Source organism: Lissotriton vulgaris, chromosome 4_1 (genome assembly GCF_964263255.1).
Source record: "Lissotriton vulgaris chromosome 4_1, aLisVul1.2, whole genome shotgun sequence".
NCBI classification, from domain to species: domain Eukaryota; kingdom Metazoa; phylum Chordata; class Amphibia; order Caudata; family Salamandridae; genus Lissotriton; species Lissotriton vulgaris.
This window is the reverse complement of record NC_141691.1, coordinates 1,608,077,811-1,608,089,811: the sequence shown is the minus strand read 5'-3', so window position 1 is coordinate 1,608,089,811 and position 12,001 is coordinate 1,608,077,811. Positions and strand designations below refer to the sequence as shown.

General features: G+C 40.6%; 1 protein-coding gene across 9 annotated transcripts in view; it reads left to right on the top strand.

Moving 5' to 3' along the window:
• The window catches only part of EYA1 (EYA transcriptional coactivator and phosphatase 1), a 349,305-nt gene that overhangs the window by 291,106 nt on the left and 46,198 nt on the right, over positions 1 to 12,001 (top strand). The gene's annotated exons all lie outside the window — the stretch shown is intronic.

Sequence of the window (12,001 nt, the reverse complement as noted above, 5' to 3'; positions counted from 1 at the left end):
AGGACTTGTGCCCTGACAGCACACACTGCAATGAACAGAAATGCTGAGGTACACTTCATTCATTTTATTCCTGTGCATAATTACTTATGATACAATCTGTGTGATAGACCCTTAAGTGCTTACTTTATGTTGTTTTGTAGTATAGGAAAAGGTGTGTTAATACTAAAGGGCTTATCGCACCCTATGTATAAAGAACAGGTTACAACTGGGGCATGTAAACTGAATCAAAACAAGCAGTTTGCATTCCTGCAATAATTTAACATGTGTGAAGATGGGGGGGGGGTCATCTAATTTAATAAAACGTGTAATTAAAACCAGTACAAGGTAATTGCTATCCGTTTTCTACACTCAATTCACATTGTATGGGAGGATGGTGTTTCCATGTAAGTGCTTATATCCGTGCCTGGCTGATTACTGTTCATCTCTAGCGTTGTATAACTCGTGAATGCATTACAAGTCTTCTTTTATGCATTTTACCACAACTAGGAGGTAATATGCACATACCATCTTTCTCAAAACCTTACAAAATGGAAATTTGTAGAAAAAAATTGAACAAAGTTCAGCCAAACACTTTTTATTGCCATTGTCTTTTTTTTACATCCTGCTTCTTTAACGATTGACTATATCAACCAGCACGGGTTCGTTTTTTTTTTTTTTTTTTTTTTTTAATAGAAGAAATCGTTGCAATTTAGTTTGTCGGAGTTTCTCAAAACCGGTCGAATTTTGGTACAGCTTTAAAAGCATCAGTGTTGGCATCAAGCATGGATACTGCATGCAACAGCGAACTGTAAAAAGTCAAAATAAGTGTGTGTTGAAGAAGAGTGTGTTTTCCAGCTAAAATCACGGAAAGCCATTAACGTTCATTTAAAAAAGGGGTTGAGTCTGATTGGAGAAAGAAAATTGCTTTGCAATCAGTTTCGTTGCCAACCACCTATCGGCCAGTGCCCGGCGTACTTCAAGTTCATAATGACGGGATTGTGCGATTTGAAGTCTTGACACTTGTTGACACTTACTTATGCAAAACTGAGATAATGCACAATGCTCCTAATTAATAATCGCCTCTATGGGTGAACAAAGAGGCTCAAGTCACTCAAGTGGAGAAAAACAAATACAGGATGTTTGAGAAGCCGGGGCACAATAGGTTAATTAAGAGCCTGGAAGGGAGTAATTTTGAGCTTTTTAGTTAGAACTGGAGAGACTTGTTCCCGCAGGAACTGACAAGTTTTTATCACGGTTGCTTAGAACCTCGCGCATGTAAGTAACATATGTACCCAGGTTCTATGGGAGTGCATGAAAACATAGGGGATCGGCCAAAAAAGGACCAGTCTATTCATGTTTGTAGTGTTTTTATTTGCTTTCCCATGTTAAGTTCTCTTTTTTTTAAAGATTGTTTTCAGTCAAACATGTGAACCTCTATATTTTAAAGATGTTTGATTGAAGTGGAGCGGTATTTTCACTGCATGGATTGGTCGTCTACTCCCTAAACAGTTCTGGCGCCAGTCAGTTATGATTGCATTGTCGAGTGATATTTTTAGATCAATCCCATGCCTTGGACATGCACACATTTTTGTGGCACTGATCGCACGCTAATATGGATTAGGCGCTGAGGTGTGTGGTATGAGTTGCAGCTTTTATGGTGGTTTGCAATTCAGATAACCAAAACTGTACGGCAAAGATAATCAGTGCTAAACCTACAGGAAGTGTGATATTGCTTTTTGGATCCCAAACGTCGTTCAAAAAAGGTCTGTAAGGTTTGCTGAACTTTGTCCTCAAGTGACACAATGAGTTTTCAAATGTTACATTTGCAGCATGGGCTGAGGCCTCGAATACTTTCTTGTTCTCTTATCTTAGCGTTGGACCTCAGGAGAGGCAGAGGGGGTTACAGGGTCAAAGTCTTTTCCTCCTTGGATCTTGCTGCTTGCTGGGAGGGGAGTGGCTGAAAAATGGATGTTTAAGAGCAGAGGTTGAGGGTCATGATTTTAATTCTGTTAGGGAACAGCTGTTTTGAGTTTCCGTGCACTTCGATCCTCACCCCCTTCGCTTGCAAACCCAAGGAGCGCAGCGAAAAGCCTTCTCCGGGATGCTACAATATTCTCAGTATTGTTCCTGCTTTTGGATACTTTTCAGAACCTTTACATTTTGTTCCGTTTTGTTTTAACAAGCATTAGAATCCTTCATCCAAATTGATTCACTATACATTTAAAGAGCTGCAGCCCACTCTTGTACATTCTGAATTAACTGATTTTCTTTCCAAAAAAGTACACATTTTTAAGTCGATAAATCTAAGCACACAGAACGCAAATATGCTAGACTCTTAACGATTTTTTCTTGCTTTGGGATTTAAAAAATACCCTGCAGGGCATCAGAGTAATTTATTTGTACGCATTTTTTCTGAAACATGGTTTTCCCACCTTCCGCTTTTTACCCAGAAATAAATACCCCCGTCAGGGTGTGTTCATTGAATTCTTCAATTGTTTTGACTGTCCTTCTGTCAATACTGATTACTTTACGAACTCAATATCAAATTAACACTTTCCCAAACACTTAACACCAACACATAATACTTTCAACCAAGTCCTGCAACTGCCACAGATGGAAATATCAAAGTCACTTTGCACACCCTCCACTATACAAATTAGTAACCAAAAGATCATGGATGGTGGTTTCTCTATGTATTTCTTTCTTTGTGTTTCTTAGTGTATCAACAAGAAATTCTGACCATTAGAAAGATGGAACATAATTTACATCAGAGTGTCTGTCAACTGCTTTATTTTACTTTACATGTGGTCTTCCTGTTGTTAAGACCTACTTTACATTGTTGGCTTTTCAACCAGCTTATCTCGGTGACTGCCTTTCAGTAACTTTGCAATATTCATTGTGTCTACATTATATATAGAATTTACCTAGTTATAACTATCTCTAATTGTCTCTGCTTTGAAGAGTGTCCCTAATGGTCATGAGATTTAGGTCAGGTCTGTCATAACAAGTTACAATCCCCATAGAAAACGAAAGTCATGTTCCATGACTTGCTGGTTATGTTTACCTATGCCCCTAAGAAATACATTCTAGTCTCATCACTTCCATGTGTTCTCTTTCTCCTGGTAAATTTAAACAAAGTAACCATGCCATGTTCTGAAAGATGGTACAAATACACTATTCGCTCAGCAATCACGGGCTGCGAACATTAGTTTGAAATATGAAAAAAATAAACTGCTTCGCTTTTGATTTCTCCCACTATTTCCTCTTCACCTTTTTTTTAACTTTTGAAGCCCATACCTGATACTCCTTTTTATCAACATACGCTGGTACCTAGGTGTTTTGTGCAATGTTCTTAAAATTGCTCACCTTTATTGAATATAAATACCAACATCTTGATTCTATAACATTGCAACATCTGCCTAATAATATAAAAACAATTCTGTTTATATCGTGCTCTGTGCAAATTCTTTTTGTGGTATTATTTTTGTGCTGCCTGCATTTTTCTTATCATTTAGTTTCTAATACTTACTGGCGCTATGAGTGAATCATTGCTCACTAGTCACTGTTTAATTTGTTAGCACAAATGTCTAATTAACAAATTGTTATAAAATATTTTCCTAAAAGACAGAAATTCAAGGAGATGGACAGATGTAAATTGGCATTGGCATATGCAATTGTGAAAGTCTTCTGCCTGTCATTGGGCCAAACATGTTCTGTAACATTTAGGGCCAAGATTGAATGTGTTTATAAGCAAAACCTGAAAGAAATTGAAGTACACAACACATTTTATTCATGCTTTACAGTACATTATGATATAGTACTTAGGACAGAGACAGTGATCTGATTAAAAGCTGAGTCTGGGATTATTTCTTTTTTCATACGATGAATGATAGGAATTTAACTTCAATTACAATCGAAAATCTAAAGTCCTGTTGTGCAATGCTAGTCATTCAAATTATTGTGTGTGTTATCTTGTTAGAAATAGTATGATGCTTGATGCAGCTTGTTTATAAAGCTTGAATGATATTAACATAATGGAAGGCAGCAAGTTTATGGGTCTGTTGAAACAAAGTCAGATGATTTTGTACAGCCATAATAGCCTATATGTTGGCTACACAATGCATCAAAGTATCTCCTCAGACTTTTTCTGCTCACCATGAACTGTCTCCGTTCTAATCAGCAGTGTGCTGTACGATTTATAACAACAACATTGTTTTATGGTACCAATTGGTTTGTGCTACACAAGATTCCCCTATTTTGTAAAATATATATAGGTTTTCCAAATCCCAGTGGCTTAAACTGAAAACAATGACTTTGTGTAGAATTCCTCTACAGAGAGCAAAATAGTATTAAAAAATTGCTACAATGTTCTCTGAATCAGATGGCGGGAAATCTCTGTTTCTCTTGACCGGTAGACACGACTAGTGAACAACACTGACATCTGGTCTTCGTCCCCTTTTGTTTTGCTTCATGAATCTGTCTAAAGCCATCTTTCCCTTTATCACAGCACACAGTAACAGCCTCACTTCCATGCTGTGTGAACTCACATCCTATAATCAGGGCCACTGGAATGATGCGATTCAGCGCATGCTGCGCTTTCCGGTTAACTATGGATTTGCCGCATTTGCCACTGAATCCATCGCCTGCTGCATAATCTGCAGATTTTTTCAAATAGATTTTGTTTGTAGCTTAATTGGATCAAAAGTTACAAAAAATGTGGCGACATGTTGTCCAGTGCAGTGAAAAACCCTTCTTTAAGGCTCACTGTTCATCTTTCAGTTGATTATCATTGTATTTGGCTGTCAAACTTGTACTAATGAGTTTAAATCATTGCCCAGGCAGTGTTACCATGTGTAAAATGCGCAAAATAATGAATCAATGCTTTCACAAAATGTGCCGCATTATGCCGCATAATTTGCCTTTTCTTGACACATATTTTAGTGAACCCTGCTGGATAATTTTGTCTTCCCTTGCCGCATAATTCCAGTAGCCCTGCCTATAGTGATACAATATATCAACATATTTTCTATGCATCCGTAAAACACTTAATTAGTGAATTAATCTGTTTCAATCCATCTAGAGTGTTCTACAATTTTCAACATTCTTTATCATAAGAACATTTTTCCATTGTTACTGGGTAAAGGGTTCCTTATAGATAAATGTGAGACTAAGATTTCCTTTCCTGAGCAGAGGGTAGTCCAGGAGTCGGCTGCATGCACGTGCTGTTCTTTATCATCTATCATTGAAAAGTTAAGCCTGGAGTTCAATCATTTTTTGAAATGTGAGCACAGAGAGCTGAATTACCTAGCAGGTTTGCTCAAAAGATAAACACTTGGGGGCAGATTTACAATAACTGGCGCATCCCCAGGGACGCACCAGTTATTGTGCGCCGCAGCTCCTCCACCCTTTACAATGCAGCGCACCATGGGGCAAAAATGGCACAGATGCATGACGCATCTGTGCCGTAAAGGCGGCGCATTGCTGGAGTTGCGTCGCAAGCTCCAGCAAGGCTCGGGGTGCCCTATCTGTCCAATGCTGCATCAAGCCTTACGCCTGCTTCAAGCAGGCGCAGGGTTATCACGCAGCATTGGCCTAAAAGTGACTGAGTGAAATCTTGTAGATTTCACTCAGCCACTTTTAGGAGGTGTTCCTGCGCAGGAAAGCTCCCCCTGCGCCAGAACGCCTCCTTGCGGCGCAGGGCTTTACAACGTGACGCATCTCCCAGATGCATCACGTTGTAAATACCCCGCACCATGACGCATCTTTTCCGCCACCGCTGCGTCACAAAAGCGTAAAAGAGGTGCAAGGGGCTTGTAAATCTGTCCCTAGCTCTTTTGCCAATTTATGGTGCTTGCAAGCTTTTTTACACAATGCAAAAAACGAGAGGGAAAAACGTATGTTTTTCTTTCACATTCCCAAGACAAATCTGCTAACTGGCGTGCATTTTTAGTGGTCAGTATGGCAACGCACTACAAAATGCTATTTACTTTCAGAGCGTGTAGTAGCAAAGCTGTAAAAAACGCATCGCAGAGGTCCACCAATGTTTGGTTTGCCTATTTTTGTTTGGCATTTGCAGTGTCTGTGCATGCTGGTTTCTCGAAGGAAGACAAAATAAATACAAGTCTTCAATGGGAGGCAAACGAGGAACAGATTTCTTTGTCTGCGCTCCTCGGGAACACTGCCCTCGGGCTGTGTTGGTGTGTGGCTCGACAGCAATCAGAGGTCATAATTTCATTGGCGGGTTGCATCGAGTTTAATTTTTGTAGCATGTTATATTTCCCAAAATGTCTGGTTTCGGTTATGCGGCGCGCTGACTGGCGCAGCCCAGAGCAGCATGAGATTCTGAAGTACCTGAAAGCCCGGAGAAGCCTTTATGGAATACACATGCTAATTGTTTTCAACCACTTTCCGTTTCAAACACTTAAGTGTGCTCTCAGGGAAATCTCATATCCCAGAGGCCTATTGTGACAAGACACATTTCTTTTACACCGCAAGATAAAAAGCAGTGGGTGGTAAGACTGGGCATAGCGAGACTGCCTCACAGGGTCATAAACAAGGCTGTCAACTCACGCAACGTCAAGAGAGTGCCTTACTGCTCTTGCAGTTTTCCCAGTAACAGCACTAAGCATGCCAGAACCTGTTGTTTCACTTTCTCATTACCAGGGCTTTGAATGGAAAAAAATAAGTGCAGGTACTCACCAAATTGAGATGTGGACTAGGGAGCGGAGTTTGGGGCGGGGCTATGGGGTGGGGCTACTGGAAATGATAAGGGACCCGGTCAGAGGCACACATTTAATTTGAGAGAGTTTCAATTGATGCGCAGATGTGCAGAATTATATTGAGATGCAAAACATACATTTAGCCGAGCCACTCAATGCAAATTTGCTTCTACTTTAGCCTGAGAACAATTGGATTTCGCTTCACTAAATAGACCAACAATCTTCACAGCAGCTAAGTCTACTCACAAAACCCAGCAAAAGTGAGGAAAGCAGATTAAATCGGAGTAATTGTCCTATTACAGGGTCGCCCCTTAGACTGCAGTGTCAGTGCCTTCTCAGAAGAAAAAGAGTGGGTGCCAAAAATAATACTGTTGGACTACAGCACTCGGTTTTCACCATCTCTGTGCAAGTCACAGGGGAATTTTGGGGACCAAAGAGATGCACCAGCTTGGCCAAAATATCAATGAAGCTTCTTGTACTGAAAAAGTTCACAAAAACGAAGTACAGAATTTAGGTCAATAAAATACTTCTTTAGAACACCTAAATTACTTTGGTTTAAGATGCTAGGTTCTTTCCTAGATCAGGTGGCCTTGTGAGTTCTAGAGCTTTAAGGTACAGACTGCCATCTCATGGTCTTAGAGAACTTAACATATTCAGTGGTCGGAGAAAAACAATTCACAAAGTGCTCAGTAGTACGGTTTGATCATTATTGAGGTAAAGTGGTTAGTTTCTCTTCAACTAAAGCACAGGGCTGGACTGAGAACCAAAACCGGCCCTGGCACAGTGCTCGGCCGGAACCCCCACCCCGAGGGGGGTTAGGGGTGCGACCGCGCTCGTTGCCAGGGCCGGTTTTCGTCCGATTTTGTTACAGGGCCGTATTTGCAGCAACGCTGCAAAAACGGCCCTGTAACAAAAACGGCCCCCTGGGGCCCAAAACCGGCCCCCACCCTTGCAGCGCACCGGGGGATTGCCCGGTACCTGCAACAGCCAGTCCGGGCCTGCTAGAGCATTAAACCTTAAAATCAATTACCCAACAAATATCTAAACATTTGCTTTAGGCAACACACTTGACACACAAATGAAGAAAACCTATTTACTGGTTCACTCACAGAGAAATATTGCTGTACTTCTGAACACAACCTATTTTCCCACAAAGCAAACTTCACTCTTAATTTCAGATTGGAGTATTTCTACCCTTCACAACCAACGAACATAACAAAAGACCATCAGCCTGATTCATCATAGTGCCGTTTTGCGAGTTTGAAATAGCGATTCATAAGGAATCGCTATTCCAAACTCGCAAAACGGCATTCATGTAGGAATCGCAAAAACAAAAGCGATTCCTGCATATTCCTTATTTGCGATTAGCAAATTGCTAATCGCAAATAAGGAATAACTCCCCATTCATTCCTATGGGCCAAAAGGCCCATAGGAATGAATGGGGAGTATTCCTTATTTGCGATTAGCAATTTGCTAATCGCAAATAAGATAGCGATTTAAAGGGTGCCAGGGGTGTCCAAAGGACACCCTGTAGCACCCCTTAAAAGTAAATACGAACAGGTGTTGCACACACACATGTCCAAAGGGCATGTGTGTGCAACATGCAACTTAGAAAAATGCCTTTAAAAGCATTTTTCTAAGTTTTCGCTATTTACCACGAGGTTTGACCTCGCGGTAAATAGCGGGCCGAAATTGCGATTTCGCATTTTTAAAATGGATGATGAATTGCATTTAAGGAATCTCAAATTGAGATTCCTTAAATGTAATTCCTCGCAAAATAGCGAAATCGCTATTACCGATTTTTGCATTTGGGATGATGAATCCCAAATGCAAAAATAGAGCTCGCAAAGGGCCAGATTCTCAGGATCTGGCCCTTTGCGAGCCCATTTCGGCTTGATGAATCAGGCTGAATATCTCAAATGTTCCACGACTCTCCGGGGACTTGCATTTTGGGAATTTCTCTTAATAAGCTCTTCATGTTTGATTCTATCTCAACCTGCTGGGCGAGCAGGAAATCCTCACAGTGTAGCTAACAGAAAGGGTGACAGAAATCTGCATCCTAGGCTGGGGGCCGCTCGCACATCAGTCCTATCGATGACGTGCCTCCATCAGAGTTTAAGCACTATTCAATACATATTCAGATCAACTAGCAATTTTTTTGTTGACCTCCAAATCTCAGCTGGGGTACTTAGCTAAGCTGGAGTCTGATGCGATCCAACGCACATCCCATTTTATATGTGTTTAGCCATGGTGGATAATTGTGCCTTTGTGATCATGATGAGACATCATTCACCGATTTGAAGCTTCTAAATGATGCCGTGTTTTACATACATTTGAACATGTACTCGTGCAGTAGCAATGCATCAGCAATAACACTAGTATTGTGAAGTGAGGCGTGTGTTTTATTTCTTTTCTCCACATAGCCAGTGTCTTGTGTTAATAAATATGCAATTGCTAAAAAACACCAGTGCAAATGACAAGCATCCAGTAGTCCTTCTCCTAAAGCCCATAGCAGAGCTGTTGTTGTTTGTTTATTTCAGCAAGTTTACAGCCCCGTGTTTATGTCCTGAGAAATTGATTCAGCCTAATAAAACTACCAAAAGCAGGCACATACGCTCCTTTCAAATGCAAGCGAAGCAATAAACACAAACCATTTGTCAGGACAAGGGCCAGGGGGGCCTGTAACAGATCAAAGGTTTTGCTTTTCCAAATCAATCGAAATTTAGCATATACAAGAAGAAGCACGACACAGCTGACGAGTTGATCAGTTTTTCTGAAGCACTCTGATCGAGTGCTAATCTCCCCCCTGCTGGCATAGCAGAATACGGCAGCATTTGTTTGAAGTCCGATAAAGAGTCTGCCCACATTACTAAGCCTTGATTCCCACCGAATACAGCGTCACTACCTATCACCACCTTCCTCCTTTATCGGAGTCCAAACAAATGCTGCTGTATTCTGCTATGCCAGCAGGAGGGGAGATTAGCACTCGATCAGAGTTCTTCACGGAAATTGACCAACTCATCACTTGTGCTGCGCTTCTTTTTTGTATATGCAAAATTTCACTGAGCTAGGCTTGCCCCATGAGTACAGGTACTCTCTCTGTACAAAGAAAAGTTCCGGTACTCAAGGCCCGAAAATGTAGAAGTGCCGGTACTCAGTACCGGTGAGTACCGGCCCATTTAAAGCACTGCTCATTACGAGTATGGACTACAGCTTCCAAGTGTCTACTACTATCAGCTTGAAACTAAGACTAGCTGAAAGTCACTCTCATAGCTCTGCTCAAGTTCACAGTGATGCAGCGTTATCTGGGCCCGCTTGTTTACCATTGCTCCTCTGATATACCCTTTAAACCCGACTGAGAGGTGATGAGAGTTAGTCTTTGCATATAATCAAATTTCAAATAACAGTAAAACCCATTTGGCTACACAATGAGGACTAGGAATTGGTAGCCAAGTTCAAAAAGGTTTATTACAAATTAACAATCAATTCCAAATACACTACTCTTAAAATCAAACTGTAACAGTACGAAATAAAAACTGGAGGTCTCAGTCTCCTGAAGAAACTGAGGTGGACTAGTATTAAACAAACAAGCAGTGTGATTGTGATACAGAAAGTAGCATCAATACATGGTGGTCAGAAAATAATCTAAGATTCTCTCGCCTATACATCAGTAACTAGAATTTCAAAGTCTAGATGGTGATTAGGTAATAAAGAAACTTCACAAATGAGGAATGTCCATTTCGGAGGTCAGGACAAGACAACTGGAAATCAAGCAAGAAAGTGTTAGCATCTTAGAAGCTCAGTCAAGAGTCTTCTATGGGTGAGGAATACGTGTTAGCATAAGCCACAAAATCAAAGAAAAGCATTGAGGTCTAAACCTCATTAGGCCCATTCAGGATGAAAGGGAATCAGGGAAGGTGTCTGGAAGGAATCCATCAGTGAGATGTGCATAGAGTCTAGAGATAAGGTTCAGCAAGGCAGTCCAGCAAAAATCAGGTAGGAATCTGGCAAGGGGTTCTGCATGAAATCAGGAAAGAAGTCGTCTGAGCCTCTGGTGTTGTGAACACTATATTATAATGTACAAAGTGCATAAGTCACACCCCTTGATCACTCCTTCAGGGGTCCATTGTTCTCGTCAAGTTCCCAGGCTGCAGACTGCAACATCAATAGATTATCCCACATTGGACAGGGGAACAACATCTCTTTCTCAGGCACACGTGGATTGAAACATTTGCTCAATAAACCTTTCAGATGACACTCTGTTTCTCCATGTACCTTCATCAAGGTCTTCTTCTCAGGCTCCTTTCCCTATCACTAGTACAGCGATGTATCTGTTCTAAACTAACAAAGCATGTAAATACCTGCAATAAATGTCGTGTTAAAAGAAAATTTAAACACAATATTTTATGGAATGCAGCATGGTGAAATATAGGCCTAACGTGTTAAAACAAGTTAAACATAAATTCAATGGAGCACATTTAATATGTGTGGGCACATTGAAACATAAGTGAATATAAGTTTCTAGTATGTCATTAAATTCATACTACATGTGGCACACAATAAATCAAGAGTAAGTATGACTAAGAACTACATTTTTATGGACATATCTGTAACAACATTGCACACACATTACATATACTTTGTTGTTTCTAATAATATCACAGTCTACATATATGAGGATGGTTTTAATCAGTATCAAGTTGTATGTGTTAATCATACATTGTAGCACATGTTTAGGAAAGTTGGATGTCTTCAGAGTAGGTACATACAGGTACATGCATCATTGTAGTCATTAGCGATTTCTTAATTGTGATTTTTAAGGAATCGCAATTAAGAAATCGCAAATGCCTATGCATGTAGAAATCGCTGAAAAGTTTGCGATTTCTAAACATCCCTTAATTGCGACTCGCAAATTGCGAGTCGCAATTAAGGAATCCCTCCCCATTCATTCCTATCGGCCTGGAGGCCTATAGGAATGAATGGGAAGACATTCTCCTTTTGCGCATCGCAATTACCGATTCGCAAATGGAGAATGCGATTTCAAGGGTGCAGGGGTGTCCAAAGGACACCCTGTTGCACCCCTGAAATTGATATGAGCACCCATGTTACGCACACACATGCCCTAGGGACATGTGTGTGCGTAACATGAGACTTTGAAAAATGCACTTTGATGCTTTTTTCAAGAAAATCGCAATTTACCATCACCTTACATGTGATGGTAAATTGCGATTGTCAATTGCGAAATCGCAAATCTTTTTACTTTCTTGCATTGCATTTAAGGAATCGCAAATTGCGATTCCTTA